This window comes from Miscanthus floridulus, chromosome 15 (assembly GCF_019320115.1).
Source record: "Miscanthus floridulus cultivar M001 chromosome 15, ASM1932011v1, whole genome shotgun sequence".
Classification (NCBI taxonomy): Eukaryota; Viridiplantae; Streptophyta; class Magnoliopsida; order Poales; family Poaceae; genus Miscanthus; species Miscanthus floridulus.
This window is the reverse complement of record NC_089594.1, coordinates 43907577-43929537: the sequence shown is the minus strand read 5'-3', so window position 1 is coordinate 43929537 and position 21961 is coordinate 43907577.

Here is a 21961-nt window from a genome sequence, read left to right as displayed (position 1 = left end):
TTTAAATAATTAGATTGTGATTAAGCATGATGTTTTTTATATTTCTTATGATGCATAGTAACTATTGATGTCAATGGTAAGTCTTAGAAGCCATTCATTGTATGCAAATAACTAATTATCGCTTTATCATTTAAATACAAGGCTGCATGTATAATTTTGATTGTGTGGATGATTTCATATGGATAATGGTCTCTGTTGTAAAACTTGTTAATAACAAAGTTGTAGATAACTTACTAATCTACCTTGTGTTAAATTTTCACAGTCATAGGGCTTAAGGTTTTTGAGTTCTAGCAGTTACAAGTTTGCTGTCCGAAAGGTTTAATTTCTGAACAGATTTGATTGAATGATTTGTTTGCCCTATATAACTCTTAAATTACAGTAAGAGTACTAAAAGAAAGTTGTATATAATTTTATAAGATTTCCAGAAAGTCTAAGATCACATCATTTGGATAAGTAGAACTTTAGTTATGAGTAAAACAATTAGCTGCTGTTTTGTGGTATAGTAAATGAATTGTTGAAATGTTTGATTAAGTAATCAAGAAGAGATATGCACATACTCAGTAAAATGTGATGCACTTGTTATTACTTTAACACCATGCTGTTAAGAATACTTACAAGAATCCATTCATTATGTATCATCATACTATACTTATCAGCATGTATGCATTCGCAATATCTTATGCCATACTCATGCATCTAGGATCGACAGAGGAGATAACGTTGCTAGAGTTCAACGAAGGAGAGGAAGGGACCAGCAGGAGATTCCTCAAGCCGCAGCTCCTGAAGGCGAGGATCAGACCCCAAAAGAGCTTCTAGAGTGCCCTGACCACTGCCCCACTTCCTTTCTGAAAGGCAAGCCCCGGAGCATTCTAAGTCTCCCAGTATTTACAAAATGTTACTCGAGTCCTTTATGATTGATGCATTAGGTTATAAGAGTTGATTGGAACCACTTGATGCATATGATTTCCTTGTCTAGAAATACTACCTTTAACCCTATGTAAGTCTAGGATCAAATATATGCTTAGACATGCTTAGACCGGTAGAAGTCGGGTGATTTCCTGTCACCTGCGAGATATAGGTGGATATCGAAGCACGGTTGGCTATATTTGCTATCGTGGAAAAGAACCATGAGGTGATGTAAATCGAGGCCGGACAGAGTCTATGGTTGGTTGACTCACGTGATTCCGTCTGTGCCGATTAAGGACCGTACTGTTGTTGGTACTTCTGACAAGATTGAACGCATGCCTATCACTTAGCTGGCTGGATAACTCATTTCGATCGCGAAGCCGAGTAGCTCAACTCAGGCCGGGCCCCGCTCTATAAGAGTGCGCACTCTGGATGGTAGTAAGGATGTGCAAGGAGCTAGACTGAGCCCAAGGGCAGGCTGGGCCTGAACATCCTAGCATTTGGTGTCCCTGATTGTGCGGCACTGGGTGAACCCGTGAAATGTGTACTTGAGTTGTACCAAAGGTGACCTAAGGCTACCATGGCTGGTAGACCTAGGTTTGTGTTAGGAATAAATTCCCAGCTGGTTGAAATCGATTCGAACCGCCATCTCTCCCGGATAGTGAGAAACTTGGCTAGCTCCAACCTCGTAGTAACTGTATTATGGAACATGATGGTTCAGATAAACATGGAATTACAATACCTGCTATGGTTACTATTGCATGCTCTTAAAATGATATACCACATGTTTGGCATAGGATAGTTGCTAATTTAGAGATGGATAGTCATAATTAATTTGATAACAGAATTATAATGGTATAACTGAGTAATTGCTTTTCATGCAAAATGTTGTCAAGCTATCTCCACTAATACAGCCTTGCATAATCCTTGGAGTCATTTTATTTCTGGTTTATGACGGGTAAGTCTAGCTGAGTACTTTCTCATACTCAGGGTTTTATTTCCCATTGTTGCAGATGGCATGGTTTATCATGGGTATTGCAAGAGTTGCTTCTATCCCGCTGTGGATGAGGAGTAAGCCTTGGGCAGGCTTCTTTATTAATCCCTCTTTATGCTTTTGTGGACTGTGATTGTATGTTGGCACTGTACTAAACTATGTTAGCAAATGCTACTTTCAAACTTAATTTGCTTCCGCTATTATCTATCAAACTTGGTTTGTAATAACTTTGTTTCATACTCTGATGATGGAAATGTATTTGCGAACTTTATGTAATATGTGACATGTATGTTGAATCATGTATGATCTTGTATGTTGTGAATCATTTATCGAGTCCCATCGTGATACTCGATAGACTACCGGGTTTATATGGGCTCAAGTATGACAGTGCGACCGCTTGCGGGCTACCATTGTACCTATGCTCTTATAAATTGGTCGGTTCTACGACATGTGGAGCTTAGAGAAGTAAATGATGCTATGTCATCCAAACTCAAGGAGCTCAAATCTTCTAAGAAAGAGCTTAAAGATAAATATGATAAACTTGAGAGGATACATAATGAGCTCATCACTAGCCATAATATGCTAAAAGAAGAATATATATCTCACAAGATCAATCATGATAATCTTGTTATTGCTCAAGAATTTTTATCCAATGAGCCATATGATGCTACTAACGATGTTGTTAAGATTGATATAGCTACATCATGTGATGATTTAATTGTTGAGAGCATTGAGCAAGGATCTAGTAGCAAAGGCAAGCAAGTGGTTGAAACCAACAACTATGATGAGTATGTCAAGCTCAAGCATGATACTAAAAAGCTCAAGAAAGATCTTGAAGAGCTCAAAACCACCAACACTATAGTGCTAGAGACTCTTGATCTTGATGGTGATTTGATTCTTAAGAATGAGAAGCTCAAAGAAGAGAACAAGAAACTCAAGGAAGAGAAAAATAATGATGCACTCAAGGAAGAGAACAAGAAGCTCAAGTTAGAGAAAGAGCATCTCAAGATTGGATTGAGCAAGTTCACAAGAGGAAAGCATCTTCAAAGTGAGCTACTTATGAACACCATCATGAAGATGGATAAAAGTGGCATTGGGTATTTGGCAAACCAAGAGATGAAGGCTCAAGCTCAACAACAACAACAACACAAGTCAAAGCCAAAGCCAAAGAGGTATTTTGAGTGTGGACAAGAAGGCCACTTTGCCCAAGAGTGTCAAACTCCACCGCCACAACCCTTGCCCAAGCATGCTAGACCCTTTGCTTTCAATGCTCATTACATGCTTAGAAAGGACTCTAGTGGAAAGATAAAAGTTATGTTCTTAGGACCACCCAACAAGAATAGGCCTAAGAAAATTTGGGTTGCAAAGTCACTTATTGAGAAAGTCAAGGGCCCTCAACAAGTTTGGGTTCCTAAAGCTTGATCTCTTGTGTGTAGGTGAACTACAAGACCGGTGGAAGTCATTGGGTAATTGATAGTGGTTGCACACAACATATGACTGGTGATCCTCATATGTTCACCTCACTAGATGAAGAAGTAGATGGACAAGAAAGAATCACATTTGGAGATAATTCAAAGGGCAAAGTTAAAGGATTGGGCAAAGTGGCAATATCAAATGATCATTCAATCTCAAATGTGCTATATGTTGCTTCATTGAGCTTCAACTTGCTATCCGTTGGACAATTTTGTGATCTTGGCTTTCAATGCCTATTTACCGAGAAGGAAGTGGTTGTATCCAATAAAGATGATGATCAAGTGATATTTAAGGGATTTAGATACAACAACCTATATCTTGTGGACTTCACCTCCAAAGATGCTAAGTTGAAGACTTGCCTATTCACCAAAACAACACTTGGGTGGCTATGGCATAGAAGACTTGCTCATGTTGGGATGAGCTCACTCAAGAAGCTAATGAAGAATGATTTGGTGAGAGGGTTGAAGGATGTGAAGTTTGAGAAGGACAAGCTTTGAAGTGCATGCCAAGCCAGCAAACAAGTTGCAAATACTCATCCTACAAAAGCTTTCATGTCAACTACAAGAGTGCTAGAGCTCCTTCACATGGACTTATTTGGACCAACAACATACAAGAGTTTGGAAGGAAATCTTTATTGTCTTGTGATTGTTGATGACTATTCAAGATATACATGGGTGTTCTTCCTTCATGACAAATCTGAAGTTGCATCATGCTTCAAGAAGTTTGCCAAGAGAGCACAAAATGAGTTTGAAGTGAAGCTCAAGAAGATTAGAAGCGACAATGGGAAAGAATTTGACAACACAAACATTGAAGCCTATTGTGATGAAGTTGGGATCAAGCATGAGGTCTCTACAACATATACTCCTCAACAAAATGGTGTACTTGAGAGAAAGAACCAGACATTGATCACACTAGCAAGAACAATGCTTGATGAGTACAACACTCCCAAAGCTCTATGGGTAGAAGCTATCAACACCGCATGTTATGCATCCAACCACCTATTCCTTCAAAAATTTCTTGGCAAGACACCTTATGAGTTGCTCAATGGGAAGAAGCCGGACGTCTCCTTCTTTAGGTTGTTTGGTTGCAAATGCTACATCTACAAGAAGTGGCAACACCTAGGGAAGTTTTAAAGACGTTGTGATATTGGTTTTCTTGTTGGTTACTCATCAAAGTCCAAAGCATATAGAGTATTTAATCATGCCACCGGCTTGGTTGAAGAAACTTATTAGGATGAATCTAACGGCTCCCAAGGAGCACATGAGAATCTTGATGATGTAGGTGATGAACCATTGAGGGAGGCTATGAAGAACATTCTGGTTGGAGACATCAAACAACAAGATGATGAAGATGATGTACAAGTGATTAATCCACCTTCTTCATCAAATGTGCCATAAGATGGTGATAAAGATGGGAGAGTAGAAAATAAAGATACTCATATCTCCCATGAGTAAATAGTGACACAAGCACAAGATGTTGATGCTCCACAACCTCCCCCTCAAGTGGTTGATAGAAGAAATTCACCTCTACTACAAGCTCATCCACAAGATCTCATCATAGGGAGTCCATCAAAGGGAGTAATGACTCGCTCTCAAAAGCTTACTTCATTTATTGAACATCACTCTTTTGTCTCTTGCTTTGAGCCTACTAAGGTAGAAGAAGCTCTTCAAGATCCGGATTGGATAAACACCATGCATGAAGTGTTGAACAACTTCACCCGCAATAAAGTTTGGACTCTTGAAGAGCGACCATAAGGTTCAAGAGTCATTGGAACAAAGTGGGTGTTCCATAACAAGCAAGATGATCAAGGCGTTGTTGTGAGGAACAAAGCAAGACTAGTTGCAAAGGGGTTCTCTCAAGTTGAAGGTTTGGATTTTGGAGAGACCTTTGCACTGGTTGCAAGACTAGAAGCCATTCATATCCTCCTTGCATATGCATCACATCATGAAATGAAACTATATCAAATGGATGTGAAAAGTGCATTTTTAAATGGCTTTATTAATGAACTAGTCTATGTTGATCAACCTCCCAGGTTTGAAGACCCTAGATATCCTAATCATGTTTATAGGTTGTCCAAGGTGTTATATGGGCTTAAGCAAGCCCCAAGAGCTTGGTATGAGCGCCTTTGGGACTTCCTCATTGAGAAGGGCTTCACCATTGGGAAGGTCGATACCACACTATTAACCAAGAAGCTTGATGGATATATCTTCATTTGTCAAGTGTATATTGATGATATCATCTTTGGATCATCAAATGAAGATTCTTACAAAGAGTTTGGTGAATTGATGTCGAAGGAGTTTGAGATGTCAATGATTGGAGAGCTTACATTCTTTCTTGGTTTTCAAGTCAACCAAATGAGAGAAGGGATTTTCATCTCTCAAGAGAAATATACTAATGATCTTCTCAAGAGATTCAAAATGGATGAATGTAAGCCAATCAAGACACCAATGCCAACTAATGGACATCTCGACCTAGATGAGGGAGGTAACACGGTTGACCAAACTCTCTAGCGCTCTATGATTGGTAGCTTGTTATATTTAACCGCATCTAGGCCTGACATCATGTTTAGTGTGTGTATGTGTGCTAGATTTCAAGCTAATCCTTAGGAAACTCATTTGATTGCCATTAAAAGAATCCTTAGGTATCTTAAGCACACACCAAGCATTGGCCTTTGGTATCCCAAAGGAGCTATATTTAAATTAGTTGGCTATTCTGATTTGGATTATGCCGGTTGCAAAGTTGATAGAAAAAACACATCTGGAGGGTGCCATTTGCTTGGTAGATCACTTGTGTCTTGGTCCTCCAAGAAACAAAATAGTGTGACTTTGTCCACCGCCGAAGCAGAATACATTGCCGTGGGAGCTTATTGTGCAAAAATACTTTACATGAAGCAAACTTTGCTAGACTATGGTGTAGTTCTAGAAAAAGTACCTCTTTTGTGTGACAATGAGAGTGCGGCAAAACTTGCTAATAATCCAGTTCAACACTCTCACACCAAGCACAGAGATATCCGCCATCACTTTCTTAGAGATCATGTTGCTAAGAATGATATTTCACTAGAAGGTGTAAGGATTGAGGATCAATTGGCGGATATCTTTGGTATACCGCTAGATGAGGCAACTTTTTGTCGGTTGAGGAATGAGCTCATTGTGCTTGACTTTAGCAGCTTCACTAGAAAATGAGCTTGTGTTGTCCCTTGCATTGCATTGTAATATACAACATGTTTACTTTGTGGTAATGCACTTAGGGCTTATCTAACATGGTTAAGATAACTGCCAAAAAGTGTGTGAAGAAGCTTAACCTTGGATCAAACTTGACAAGCAACAAGAATTACTTTCAAGTATTGCATTGCATATGCATGAATGTTGTTTTGTCGTTTCTCTTCAATCACCCTTTTATTGCCTATTTTCTTAAAAATAATTATAGCCTAAGGTAAAATATTTTGAAAATTTTAAGGGTTTGCGAGAGGTCACTCACAATAGTCCCAATTGGTGTTTATTTGGATCTTATTGAAGTTAGGACTTGATTGGGAATAGGCAGCTTGAAGGGACTTTGAAGAATTGCTAAAAAGGAGCGACCGGACACTGGACCGAACTCTGCTCCCCTGCGTCTAGTCAGTTCACGGGTGGTGAACTATTGCTGAGAAGGAGTTACCAGATGCTAAAATAGTGTTCTCCCTACGTCCGGTCAGAAGGTGTTACTACGTCCAGTCAAGCGAAGAAGACGAAGATAGGATTGACCCGACTCTGGCTATGTCTGGTCAGTGGTGATCGGACGCGTCCAGTTGTAACTCTAGGGGATTTGGACCTCTCTAGAGTCGACCGGATTCTAGGTGGCAGCGTCCGGTCGTTGCCACCGGAGCGTCTGGTCAATAGTAATCGTGCAGGATCTGGATTCTTCTCTGTTTCCTTTTCTATTCCATCACGAGGACCCCATATAATCCAACCGCCATACCGCCATGACCTAATCTGCCTATGCCCACGCCAACATCGCCGCATTCGTGCCCTAGCCTTCTTCCTCGCCGTCCGCAGCGCCGCTGTCACGCGCCGTCTCAACCACGCTCCAACACCGCTGTCCCACACTGCTCTCGAGCCACGCAGTAGAGCTCCACCATGCTCGTGCCTTGCTCCATGCCGCCACAGCAGCACCGCCCTATGCCAACGCCCGCCCTCAGCGCCACCAAAGCCACCTCTTGCGCCTACTTTGCCACAACAGCACCACCAGAGGCTCCCGGAACCCTAGCTGCACCTCCACGGCTGACTCACCGCGCAGTGCCAATCCTAACCCTAATTGCTGTCTCGGTGGTCCTCCGTGATCCATTCCTTGTTCTTCGATTCGCTGGTTTGTTAGGTAGCAAGCCCTCATTTCCAATTTCATATCTAATGCTTGCTTCTTAGGGTTTCATATTCTATATGTATATTGAAATTATTCATATATTCGATCTATTCTAACATGCAGCAAGTCGGTGTTTCTGATGTCACTTTGGCAGTTGTCAGTCAACTCTAGGTCAAGCTCATGAGTACGGATCGAGGCCAAGCCTCGGGAGTGTTAGTGATAGTTGTTTCTTGTCCGAGGTAGTAGATTGTTCCAGATGGCTCATGTCAAGAACACCAGAGGTATCTAGGTGATGAGGATCTGAGGCCTCTGCCTCACTTGCCTACTGATGTGAAAGGCAAGGCAACGAAGAAGCTAGCGACAAAGAAGAGAAAGTATATAGATGCTGACACAGAGAGAGCAGCAGCAGTCGCAGTCGCTATAGATTGTGCAGAGAGAGGAGGTGCTAGGAGTGGAGTACAGATTGCATATTAGCTTTCACCAGCATAGAGGGTAGCTATTGAGCAGGTTGAGCGTCGTCATGGTAGTCCAGCTAGGACTGTCATGCTTGAGGGATGTTGTGTTGCTTTGGAGGAGCCTCAGCCTTAGGGGGAGCCACAGCCAGCAGAGCAGACTCAGGAGGGAGAGCAGGCTAAGCAGGCTGAGGAGATAGAGCAGGCACCATAGCTTCGCCGCTCTAGTTGTACCCGTACCCAGGTGACACTAAGGCTAGAGACACAGCGGAGGGGTTCTCGTTTGCCTCCTAGACCATAGGGTCCGTGTCTAGTCACTCATCTAGATTTAAGGGCCGCCATGGCCAAGCAGGTGCAGCAGCTTAGGTTCATGTAGTTTGAGGAGTGGTTTTCACTGAGGAGGGATGAGGGTGCATTAGAGGGCTTCTACACACCACTGTAGGAGGATTTTTATAATGCATATCTTAACAGTGGGGCAACATTCAGGTTTCAAAGGATTTGTTCTATTGAGGCCATTATAGCAGCAGCTGAAGAGTAGATTCACCCTTACCTATCTTACTTGTTAGGGCTGACAGACTTACTTGGACGGACAGGCAGATATGTTCCATCTTGGGACCATGAGTTCTATGCTACACTATGGATTGACTCGCAGAATAGGTTCATTCACTTTGCATTTAGAGGCAGAGATTATAGGCTAATGAGCTTTAGGGTCAGGAAGATTCTCATACTTCAGGAGCAACCCGTCCAGCTACATGAGGTTTGCTATGGTCAGATTGTGCCTCCTAGATGCCCTCACGGTGGTCTTGTGCCTCCTACAGATTTGGTCCACCATTGCTTCACAAAGCTATTCGGCGAGGGGTCAAGCAGGACACCTAGTGACCTCACTCCTATAGCTAGAGTGCTTGATGCTATCATGAGGAGGACCCTGCTTCCGAGGATGGGATATCACAAGGGTTTGACTCGCATTCAGCTATGGCTACTGAACTCTCTAATGCAGTAGACTGTATTTGATATTTGGGATCTCTTACTTTTAGAGATGGAGGATACTATTGTAGAGGGGTTCAGAGGTCACCAACAATTGCCCTATGCTCACTGGATTACATTCTTGATTCACAGAGTAGTTACAGTGAGGCCACCTAAGATGTTGGCAGAGTATTCTGGTGCTACTATAGAGTTTTTAGCTTATAACATGACCCAGATGCTCCGTCATAGCAGGCCGAGTGCACCTAGCCAGTCACGCCATTGCCTAGAGGTGCCTGAGACTATAGCCCAGTAGAATGAAACCATCAAGGGTATAGCAGCTATAGAGGAGGAGGAGCTTGATGCTTAGATGGAGGAGTTGGTAGAGAGCGACCCCAGTGACAGCTTAGATGATGACTACCAGGATATCCCTCAGATGTCTCCATGATGACATGACCATGAGGCTGGTAGCTCTAGTTCAGCTCCACCTACACTATAGACAGACCCCGCTCTACTTGCTATACTTGAGTGGATGAGGCAGGATCAGGCTCGCCAGGCCCAGAAGACCATAGCTACATTTGCATAGTTTCAGACCTAGCAGGATGAGTTCTAGCGATAGCAGCAAGCAATCCAGCAATAGCAGCAGGCTATACAGTAGCAGTAGTAGGCCATGCATCAGCAGTAGCTCCTCATGCAGTAGCAGTTACTTAGATTTATGCCGCATGTAGTTACTACTATTGGGGCTCCACCGCTACAGCCTTCACCCCAGATTGACCAGCCTGCCACCACTTCTATGACTCTAGCTTTATAGCCTAGTGGGATTCAGAGTCAGTGACAACTAGCAACACAGTTTCCTTCACCTACAGAACAGGTGTTCCAATGGTTTGCCTCGCCAGTGCCAGCCCCGCAGTTCACACCTCTTCAGAAGGGCTTCACACCAGCTTAGACTTCCCCGCTGCTTGTGCTAGATACCTTAGTCTCTAGGAGCCATGGTGCTATATTTAGTGAGTTGATAGGGCAGCCTACTCTGCCATATCTACATGTCCCTGGTCCTTCCACAGTTGCTCCTATTACGGGGACTAGAGATGCTCCCTTCTTCAGTTGCATCATCAGAGCCGCCTGCTATAGTTATACCTGCAGAGTCATAGGCCGCACTAGTTCTTGATCCGACCCAGACCGCTTCAGCATTGCTTCTAGCTATAGAGGGTCATACAGCTCAGAGCTCAGGATCAGAAGATGATGGCACATAGTTCTAGCTCACTCCTCGCACCTCATCGCCTAACTCATCCGCTGTAGCCCCACCGACCGACCATTAGGATTTGGTGTTTGACTACAAAGGGGGAGAGGGATTAAGTATGTTAGACTTAGGGGGAGTGACATATCTTGCAGGAGCATATCTATTACATTTGGCTTTTTATGTGTGATACACTATTATGCATTCATGTGTTTACTTTCATGCATCGAACTATATTTATGTGATAGTGATATCTATGTGATCGTGATATTTATGTGATATGTGACATGTGTGCTCTCTACTTTGAATTATTTATATGTCATATCACTTGGTTATGCTCATTTGCTTTGCTTTCATGTTTTACTCTGATGCAAATGAGCTTTATTTCTTGTACTCGTGCTTATTTCATATCTATTGAGTACATTATGTTGGCTTGGGTCATATAAGCTTGCCTAACTCTTGTGTTCTTATTGTCAAAAGCTTATATGAACCAAGCATGTTGAAAACCTCATCTCTTTTACATACTCGAGGTGGTATTGTCATCAATCACCAAAAAGGAGGAGATTGAAAGCATCTAGGCCCATAGTTGGGTTTCGGTGATTAATGACACTATGAGATTACTGTGACTAACGTGTGTTTTGCAGATGCAATTAAGTTAGGTCATGGTAATGGCAATTGATTGGGCAAACATGGTTGTCATGCCCCTACGATGGAAATCATTTTAGTTTTCAAAGGATGGACAACGAGGTTAAGGATGGACTAGTTCTAAGTGTCGTTTGGAGTTGAAGAGACACTTAGAGTAGTTTAGGACTTTGTTTTTCCTTTGGACATACTATTAAGGGGGTATAGATGGGTAGCTTGACCTAGGTGAGTCTAGTGGGTTAGGTGTGGTGCACACTTGTCAAATCTAGCACTAGGTAGCTCCTAAAAAGCCCTTAGATCAATTGGAGCAAACTTCATTAATATATGATTGCGAGTTAAAAGTGAATGGAGGGTGAAATGCTGACCGGTCACTGGTTCTGGTGTGACCGGACGCTGGCGTAGAGTCTGGTCAGTTCATTTGATCAAGGTGAAGTCATCTGGATGCGACCGGACACTGAGAGGTGAGTGATCGGATGTTGGGTGCCAGAGTTCGGTCAACTCCAGTAAGGTTCTAGAGAGGGAGAATCTTGATCGAACGCGTCTGGTCAGTGCTGACCTGACGCTGGTCTGGTTCCGGCTACTGACCGGATGCTGAGCAGCAAAGTGATCGAATGCTGGGTGCCAGAGTCCGGTCAACATCAGTAAGGATCCAGAGAGCAGTTTTCATGACCGGACGCTGGTCAGTGTCCGGTCACAACTTAACTGCTCAGTGGTGGGAAGAACTGACCAGAGCATCAGGTCACCCCATAGTGGCACATAACGGTTCGTTTTGAATGAGGGGTTATAAATACTTCCTCTATTCACTCAAGGGATCACTTTTGCTCATTCCAACAGCTGAGAAACACCCTTGAGAGTGCTAAGAAGAGCAAGGTCCTAGTGAGGTGATTGAGATTTGAGAATCCAAGAGAGGCCTCATTAGTGAAAGCAAGAGTAGCAAAGTGTGCATCCACCCTTCTCATTAGGCTTGTCGTGGTCAAGTGAGAGTTCGTGCTTGTTACTCACGGTGATCGCCATCACCTAGATAGCTTGGTGGTGATTGGGAGCTTGGTGATCATCCAGCGGAGCTTGTGGATGACCCAACTCAAGTTGTGAGCAGTTGTGGGTGATTCACCATGACGGAGTGTCAAAGAATCAACCCATAGAGAGCACTTGATCCTTGTCTGGATCAAGGGGGAGCTACACCCTTGCGCGGGTGCTCCAACAAGGACTAGTGGGGAGTGGCGACTCTCTAATACCTCGGCAAAAAATCGCCGTGTTCCTCTTTCTCTCTTTACTTTAAGCATTTACTTTGAGCAATTCAATTCTTGTCTTTACATTCATAGAATTGCCATTCTAGAGTAGGATTGGAATATAGGTTACTAAACTTTTGTGCGTTAGAACAATAGAGACACTTTCTAGGCACAAGGGGTGAAGTGGGCCAACCGTAGGGTTTAATCATTGCAAAGAATTTTAGAATTAGCCCAATTCACCCCCCCCCACTCTTGGGTATCTTGATCCTTTCAATTCTCTATGCTCAACTCTTTCTCATGTTAAGACCTAGAAGCGAGGGTCACGAAAATAAATGCTGAGTAAAACTGGTCTGACTGCAAGAAACCTACGCCCTAGAGGCTACGGCGTTTTTGCTCACCAGCGTGATCAGAGTTTTTTCTGCACTCTGAGCCTCTTAAGCCTTAACTATAGAAAGAAGCCAGGATGCATTTAAGAGTATATCCACCTGGCAAACATTCTCTATGTCCAAACCTCTCTCATGTTAAGATCTAGAAGCAAGGGTTGCGGAAACAAACGCTGAGTAAAATTGGTCGGAATGCAAGAAACCTACGCCCCAACGGCTATGGCATTTTTGCTCACCAGCGTGATCAGAGTTTGTTCACCCACACCTTGAGCTTTACAACCTTAACAATGGAAAGGGTTGGAATGCATTAACCTTTTTATACAAAAAGGGGAGAAGGGCTAAAAATATGTTTGACCATAACGAAATTTAAGAGCTTGTCCAGTTATTATGAGCTCGCCGCCTAGCTTATCTACCTAACTAATTTCTTGGGGGGATGATCTCATCCTCTATCTCCGTAGGTAAGTCCTGTGCTAGCGGGTCACCCAAGTTGATTGAACAGCTCGGACCGCTGCCAAGATACAGGAAAGGAGTAGTAGAATGCCCTATGCGGGTCATGCCGACTCCATCATGAACAATGGACCTAGATTCCACTCGGACATATCTGGTAAGAGCTACCCGAACCCATCACTCGAGCCATCAAGGTAAGTCCTATGCCAGCGGGTCACCCAAGTTGATCGGATGGCTTGGACTGCTGCTGAGAGATGGGTAAGGAGTAGTAGGATGCCCCATGCGGGTTATGCCGAGTCCATCATGAACGATGGACATGGATTCGACTCAAACATATCTAGTAAGAGCACCCCAAACCCGTCACTCGAGCCATCGAGGTAACTTTACCAACCCTCACTTTACTTTTCTAGTGCATGAGCATTCATTCATCCATTCTCATACATCCAAGCATCACATATGCAATTATTGCATCACAATGCTTCGCATCATGACATGAAGTGATAGTCGTCTCATTAAACATGAGCGACAACCGATAGGGGTACGAAGGCTAGCCCGCGAAGGGCTCAAGGCTGCCTCACGTCAAATAGAGCTAGGTGAGAAAATATAGATGAGCCCCAGTGGCCTTTGCCCGACCCGCTCAGAAGCAGACAGGGTCATCTCGACCTTCTCATTCAATCCTAACCTCGAGCCATGCCCATAGAATCTCTATCAAGGAGAGGACAGTGGGCCACCTGAATTGTTCTCTAGAATGACTCGGGCATTTGCTGGGAGTAGGGTTAAGGAGCAGTGGAATGCCACATGAGGGCTATGCTGACCCCGTTATGAACGATAGACCTAGATTCCACTCGGACATGCCTGTTAGCGAGCAAACCAAGCGTGACACTCGAGCCATCGAGGCAAGTGATGTTAGCTCAACCACTATGGTTGTAAAAAACCACGAATGGGGTGACGATCACAAAGATGAGCTGACCCCTCGATCGGACCCCTACAATGCATAGGGGATCGAGAGAAGTTGGAATCGCAAGGAGACCGAACGCACGGTCATAGAATGATGGCTCGGATCCTAGGGAGAGGATATGTACGAAAACTAAGAATAATGTTTCTGAAACAAAAAAACGCTTTTCCCTACTAGTTTTGCTATCGTCTCCACAATCTTTACTAAAACCAAACTCCGACAATGGCAAGGGGTTGGGTCTCACTCGGGGACTAATAAGGGTATACATATACCCTTTCAGAAATAGTCACCATGCCCGACCCTTTCTCATGTTGAAAAACTAGAGGCAAGGTTTTGCGGAAACAAACATCGAGAAAAACTGGTCGGACTATAAGAAACCTATGCCCTAGCAGCTATGGCACTCTTGCTTACTAGCATGACTAGAGTTTCCCGCCCACACCTCGAGCTCTACGGTCTTAACAATAGGAAAGGTTGGAATGCATTGCCCCATTTTTACACATAAAAAGGGAGAAAGAACAAATTTGTTCAAACAAAAAAACAAGCTTGTTTAGACAAAACAGAAGGGTCAGAAGTTGTCCACTTATTACAAGCACAACACCTGACCTATCTAACTAAACTAGCCCCTTGCAGGGATGATCTCATCCTCTATCTTAGTGGAAAGGTCATGCACCAGGGGTGCCACTTCCTTTTTGATGTCGTCTAGCTCGGCGTCGGTATAGATGGGCGCAAAGCCTTGGCTCATCGTTGCTAGATCGATGTTCTCGTAATGAGAACTAGCGATGGTGAATGATCGGTGAACACTAAAGCAAAGTGCACTCCTTGCCATATCACGTGCTCGGTCCATGATCTGGGTAGCACAAACCGCAAGCGAGCTTATCTCCTGCTCTAGGGCTAGCTCAAGCTCGCCGCAGACTAGCTGGACGACAACGCGTAGGCTGTCATGTTCGTCGCTCTCCTTCTAGAGGGTGTCCTTCACCTTGCTGAGCTCCTTCTCTAGGCCATGGCTCTTGACCACCTCCACCCCAAGCTTGTCATTGTGATCTGCCATATCATGTACCGACCATGTCAAAAGGCTTACCATGGATTCCAGGAAGAAAGACAGCAAGGGAAACCAGGGACTTACCATCCACATCCGCTTCAAGCTTGCGCACCTCATTGTGCTACTAGGTCACCTCGGTGTCCAAGCACCGGACCTCTTATTGGCGCTGCCCGACCTTCGTGGCGAGAGCGATGGACACGCCCTCGATTGGAACCTTTAGGTCCCTCTCCCTCCAGAGCTCATTCTTGAGGTGGTCGATCCACTGCTGAGTGATGGCACGCTCCTAGTGAGCCAGCTCAGTCCCCATGCAGAGCTCCTCCATGGCCCAGAGCAAATCGTCCTACTCCTTCCATAGCCATTTGGCCTCCATGGTGTCCGTGCATGCCCTCTCGATCAGGTCCGTGAGCTTCTCCTTGGCCTCGTAGGCATCATCACGAGCATCCTTCTCCCTGACTCAAAGGTCGACCACCTCTCAGGCGGCAGGGCCAAGCTTGGCCACCTCTTAACGGGCAGCAGCGAGCTGTGCGGCTATTCCCTCACTCTGTCGTGTCTCCTCAGCAAGGAACTAGGACTTCTCCCAGCTATGGTCCATAAGGATCTATGAATAACACAAGACTTAGAGGCGCGGAAGCAGAACATAAGGGTCGAAAGCATGGTCATATCATACATGGCCAACCAGAGCGACAATGTTGCGCATCGAGCTCAGCATGGTGGTCAGGGCACGAATCGTGTAGCTAACCTCCATGTGGACGCTCCCCCCCATTCCCTCTCCTCTGCCGCTTCACCAAGTGAAGCCACCCAAACCAGAGACCGAGATGTCCCCGCGCCAACCTCAAGCGGCACCGACCTCTCTGGTAGCAGCAACTCCTCCAGAGCGGCTCCTCTAGTGATGGAGGGGTGGGTGACACGGACATAGACACCTACCTTGTCACAACATCCATGAAGGATCACTTAGGTGTGCCCCCTTTAGTCCACCCCACCGCAGACACAGCCACCTGCACGGATAATGGCTCCGGCCATGCTGCCTCCACTATGATGTTGAGGACACGATCAGACATGCCACGCTCGCCACAGGCACCCCGAACATGCCCTCCCTCGATGCAGCCATCATCTACACCTCCCCAGTCAATGTCGTGGCTACCCCGATGCCACTTGCGCTCACCACTAGCGCGGTGCCAGCCGACTTCTGGCGCATTTGCCGAAGGAGGATCTTTTTCGGAGCGAGCCATAGGAGAGTCCCACGTCCTCTGACGCTGCAAGGGACATGGCTGTCAGTTCACGGCAAAAATTCATTAGGACAAAAGGATGACAAAAACACTTGACTCACCTTAATGCCATCATACGAGGATGTTTTGGGGCTATCTTGCCCAACCCCAACTGCTCCTCATCGGCACGTTGCCGCTTCGAGCCCTCCCTTAGCTCGGAGGCCTCGGACGAATCAAAATGGCTGCCTCCCGCTGACTCCGGAGGCGCCATCGAGGGCTCGTACAGAGCGGGGAGACCTATTTCTGCTGGCTCTAGGGCCACTGTCGAAGGTTCAAATAAGGCGAGGTGGTGTTGCTCCACCGGTTCCAAGGCCGTCGTTGAAGGTCCGGACACGGCGGGGCGGTTCATCTCCGCTGTCTCTAGGGGTGCGTCCTCCCCCTCCTACCACACGACATGCCATGGGAAGGGCCCACCAATGGCAAAGGTGGGTCCTCGTCCCTAGCAGCCAGATCATCCCATGGGATGGGTGACATGGAGCCATCATCCTCCTCCTCCTCCTGTTCTTCCTCCTCCTCTTCCGATGAGCCTTGACGCCGCTTCCCTCGCTACAGCTTCGCTCGCTGCTTCAACCGCCATTTCTTCTCCTTGTCATCCTTCTTCTAATGTTGTTCATCTATGGCATGATTCATAGCCCTCACGGCTACATGCTCTAGCAGTGGCGCGATGGAGTCCCAGAAGACTAACCCCATCGGTAGCTCGATGAACCCTATGTCTGGCCGCATCCTGGGATGCCCTAGGATTGGGAACATGGCATTAGCCTCTCCCGTGGCCTCCTTGATGCACTACGCGACCTCACTATCATGGAGCAACCCCTGGGCGAGCGTTGTCCCGATGAGCTGCACGCTAGGTGTCATCTCGTATAGCGGGAGGACGTGCACCATCAGGGGCACCACCCTCCTCATGTGATACCCCCTGATGACACCAGCCCCACGGAGGCCATGGGTCTTTAGGAATGCAATGGCCTCATGGAGGTCGTGCATCCTCTTCTTCTCCTTGACAGGTGGCCCCCACGGCCATGACGGTGGAACCTCTTCGATCAAACACTCGGAGAAGATAGGCAAGGGTGCGGCAGGGTCATCCTTTAGGTAGAACCAATTGTGAGTGCCACCCCTTGTTGGATCTAGAGAGCTAGCAGGGCATGTACTCAGCCACCCGCTACCCCCGGAGGTGGATGCCTGCGCAACCCATCGGCGCCAGGGTCTCCCAGCTTCTCTCCTTCTTCATCAAGGAGATGGGGAAGAAATATCTCCAGAGCTCAAAGTGGGGCTTGATCCCTAGGTACCCCTCACGCATCGCGATGAAGGCCACAATGTGTTGGATCCCATTGGGGTTCAAGCATTGTAGCTCGATCTGATAATGGTGCAGCAGACCCTGAAAGAATGGGTGAGGAGGAACCATGAGTCCATGCTTGTGGAAGAGCGTGAAGGAGACGACGTAGCCATTGGGCGGCACCGGTGCCTCCTCACGGCCGGGCACAAGCCACTCCGCTGCATCGGTCCTCCCACGGAGAAGACCACGCTTGACGAGGCCCTCCATGCACGCATAGGTAACATCGGAGCAATACCATGAATCCATGGAGGATGGAGGTGGCTATAGAGAAGCAAAGGTGGCAGCGGAGGAGTGGAGGCTATAGATCTAGGGCTCTAGCGGTGGACTAGCAAGCACGGCAGATCCGAACTGTGGAGGTGGAGAAATAGAGATGGTAAGGCTGTGGTTTTGGTGTGCAAAAACATGAAGGGGGAGGCCGCTATTTATAAGGCGGAGCAGGGCGAGAAGGCAAACCGTCCGCCAAGATTCACGCACCCACTATGCCATGTCATGTCACCTCCCTTCAAAGATCGTGTGCATGCAATCTCTATCCACGCCCTCAAAGGACACGCTGGATGATGGTTCACCCATTCAAATGGGCCAAGAACTATCACAGGTAAGAAGGGATCCAGAGCTAAAAACGCTCCAATGGCCCATTTAGGACCAGGAGTTCAAAGGCTGGCTCACTGATGGGTTCATAGCCGCTCTAGAACACCCTTAGAGCGAGGTGTGGAAAAGTATGGGCCCACTAGTAGCCAGTACTTGGGCGCACGAGCACCACGGGCATCCCAGCCCACGTTCAAGTCTTGGTTGGTTCCCAGTCCATGGTTTTTGCTTAAAGAAAGGTAATGAGCCCTTGGGACCGGCCAAATGGATCCAAGAACTATATGGACTGACCGCCAAGAGTCTGGAGTCAGTCACCAGCTAACCCATGCCGGTCCCCCACGAACAGGAAGCTAGGGCCCCACTTAGACTAGCCCATTAATAGCTCACCGAGCACCATGTTTCGTCCATCACAAAGACCAGCTGACCCTCGATCAGACCCCTGCTATGCGCGGGGCTCAAGGAAAGTTGGACTCGCAAATGCGTGGTCATAGTATGACAATGGACCGATCAGATCCTGGGGATTGGAATCAAGAAAAATCTTCCCGACCTCCTAGATCCTACGGTTACATGCCCCCAAGAAGACCGATCATGACAAAAGGGAACCACCGCCCTACTAGGACACGCCACGGGCTACAAAAAGAAGGCCATGGCCCTTAGAGTCCTCCCATCCAGCAAAACCTCCAAAGGAGTATTCTACTCCTCCGTAGGCTCAGGGGCTACTATCGGGTATCGATATTAGGGATACCCAAAGCAAGGAAGTTTGGGCCCACACAGACTTCTCCAGATGGGGCAAGACGTATTAAAAAGTCTTGCCTGACCTCAAAGCCATGGGGGTCTCGCCCAAGGCCGTGGGCTCCGTCTTGCCCGACCCATAGGCTATGGGCTCCGTCTCGCCTGACCCCGAAGCTGCGGGCTCCATCTAGCCCAACCCCTAGGCCGTAGGCTCTGTCTTGCTCGACCCCTTGGGTGCAGGCTCTGTCTCACCTACCCCTCAGGTGCAGGCTCCATCTCGGCCGACCCCTCGGGTGCGGGTTCCATCTTGTCCGACGGGGACCTATACCACCGCCAACCACTCTAGGTCCAAGCGTATGGGCCTAGGTCAAAACCCTAACACTAGGGAAGAGACTAGCATGCCTCGATGTAACCCGCGGCTATGATGGGCCATACCTGATGATTCATGTCAAGAACCTCACCAGGAGTGCTAGTGCTGTTCTACCTAACCCTCGTATGAATGCTGACAAGCACGTCAGTTCACCACGATGTCGGCTAGGATGGAATAGAACACCATGACCGGTAGATGATGCTTGCGCATGGCGCTAGTGATGAACAGGGTCACAACGTGGAGCCATCCCTATTGACATCTACAGGATTGGTGGGACCCGCATGAAGGAGTAAAAGGACCTGGTGATCCTAGAAGCCTTTGGCTCCCTCTGGTTCTTCTTCTTTTCCTCTGTTGTAACCCGCGCTTTCCCTTCACCTATAAAATGAGAAGCTAGGCACCCCATGAAAGGGGGATCCAGATCCGCATGAGACCGAACCACAAGATAAAAACACAAGACCATGACACAAGCACACGGCTGAGCAACGATCAAGCTCTCAACACCCGTTCACTCCTTCCATCAGAGACTTGGGATCCTTTCCCTCTCTCGCCTGTTTGTAACCCCTACTGCAAACCAAGTGCCGGTAACACGAGCAGCAGCAAACTGGATGCAGGGATGTTCTGCCCAAACCAGTATAAACCCTTGTGTCCTTTGAGCACACCATCCGAGCCGTGCAAATACAAATTTACTCGTCGGTGGTCCAAAAACACCAACACCAATGCTCTAGCTCCCTTGTTCCATGTTGCTAAAAAGCATCTTTTAGTGTTTATTGCATATATCATTAGTCAAGTTATAAGATCATGGTTTAGTTGAGTACTAGCAAAGCTACCCAATGCATATCCCATAGGAGACAAGGTGTAAGTACAATTCTAGGGAATCCCTATCAAGGTGACACATGCAATATGAATTAAATGTATTAAAGTTGATAGGAAACAAGGATGATCCCATGCTATACTTGCCTTAAACTCATATCCTTCTTCTATTGAATTGTAACATCCAAAGGACTTCTTCTTGATCACCAACTTCTTTTATATCACCAACGCAAAGCTCACCGACTAGACATGATCATAAAGCACCACACAAGCATCCATGCAATCATACATGAAACAAACAATACATCTAAATTAAAACAGTCCACCAAACATAAAATTAAGATGAAAAGTTTGCAAAATGAATCTATGTCTTGCTACGAACACACAGACGCAAAAAGCACTCTAATCGAAGCTATAACGAAGAAGTTATGAATTAAACAAGATTTCCTTTAATAAAATAATAGATTAAATCTAACCTCAAATTTCAAAAGTTGAAAATATATTTAACAGTAGCTTGAACATGTAGATTACTCAATTACGAATCTAACGCAACTTGAACGGGTCAAATCGGAATTAAAACGAAGAAGTTATGTCCAAAACAAGATCAGTGGCACTTCTGTAAATAGCTGGAACTTGATTTTAGAATTTAAATTAATAAAATCAGATTTTAAACTGAGCCAGGGATGGTGGGCATGATAAAGAAGAAGTATAGGGGGTTCTTTAGAAAAAGTGCAGGGATGGCGGGTTCTATTACGCGAAACTGCAGGTCTCTTTTGAAAGATTGTCGATCAAAAGGGTACCGACCAATCTCAGTCGTTCGATAGTAGATGGGCGGTGGAGATTAGAAGACGGGGAGGGAGAAGAGATGCCGGCACTGGAAACAGAGCTGAGGGCGACGGTGGACAGGGCCGGCGGCGAGAGACCTCGCCAGCGTGCTTGCAATCGGCCCTAGAGGCCACGGGAGAGCAAACCGAAAGCACGGGGAGAAGGAGAAGGAGATGGCGAACTCACCACGAACAAAATCGAAGGCAGGAACCAAACGAGGTTGGCGGGCGGCTCGGCAAGGCGATGGCAACAGCGGCGCTGGGGTTTTGCGTTGCTGGCTCGGTGAAATGTCCTAATGGCTAGAGGAGGATGAATAGCCTATTAAAAATTTCTACAACAACACTTAACAAACCGGTTAAACAACTATGAGGCGAAGCAAGTGTTGCGCTAGCCTACTAAAAATACAAGCCACCTACTACAAGTCTAGTTTCTATAGTCTCTATCCACACAATGGCTATGTCACTACACTAAGTTAGTGTGCTCTCAAAGGCTAACTAAAGAGTCACACTAACCAAACTAACAAGCTTTCACAACTAACTACACTAATTAGCTTGATAACTAGTTTGCGGTAATGTAAAGAGAGAGAGCAAGATAGTTATATCGCCGTGTCAAGGAATGAACCAATCAATCACAAGAATGAATACCAATGAAGACCAATCACCTCGAAATCCAATGATGACGCAATAGTTTTTTACCGAGGTTCACTTACTTGCCGACAAGCTAGTCCTCGTTGTGGTGATTCACTCACTTGGAGGTTCACGCGCTAATTGGCATCATACACCAAATCCTCAATAGGGTGCCACACAACCAACACAAGATGAGGATCACACAAGCCACGAGCAATTTACTAGAGTACCTTTTGGCTCTCCGCTAGGGAAAGGTCAAGAACCCCTCACAATCACCACGATCGGAGCCGGAGACAATCACCAACCTCCGCTCGACGATCCTCGCTACTCCAAGCCGTCTAGGTGGCGGCAACCACCAAGAGTAACAAG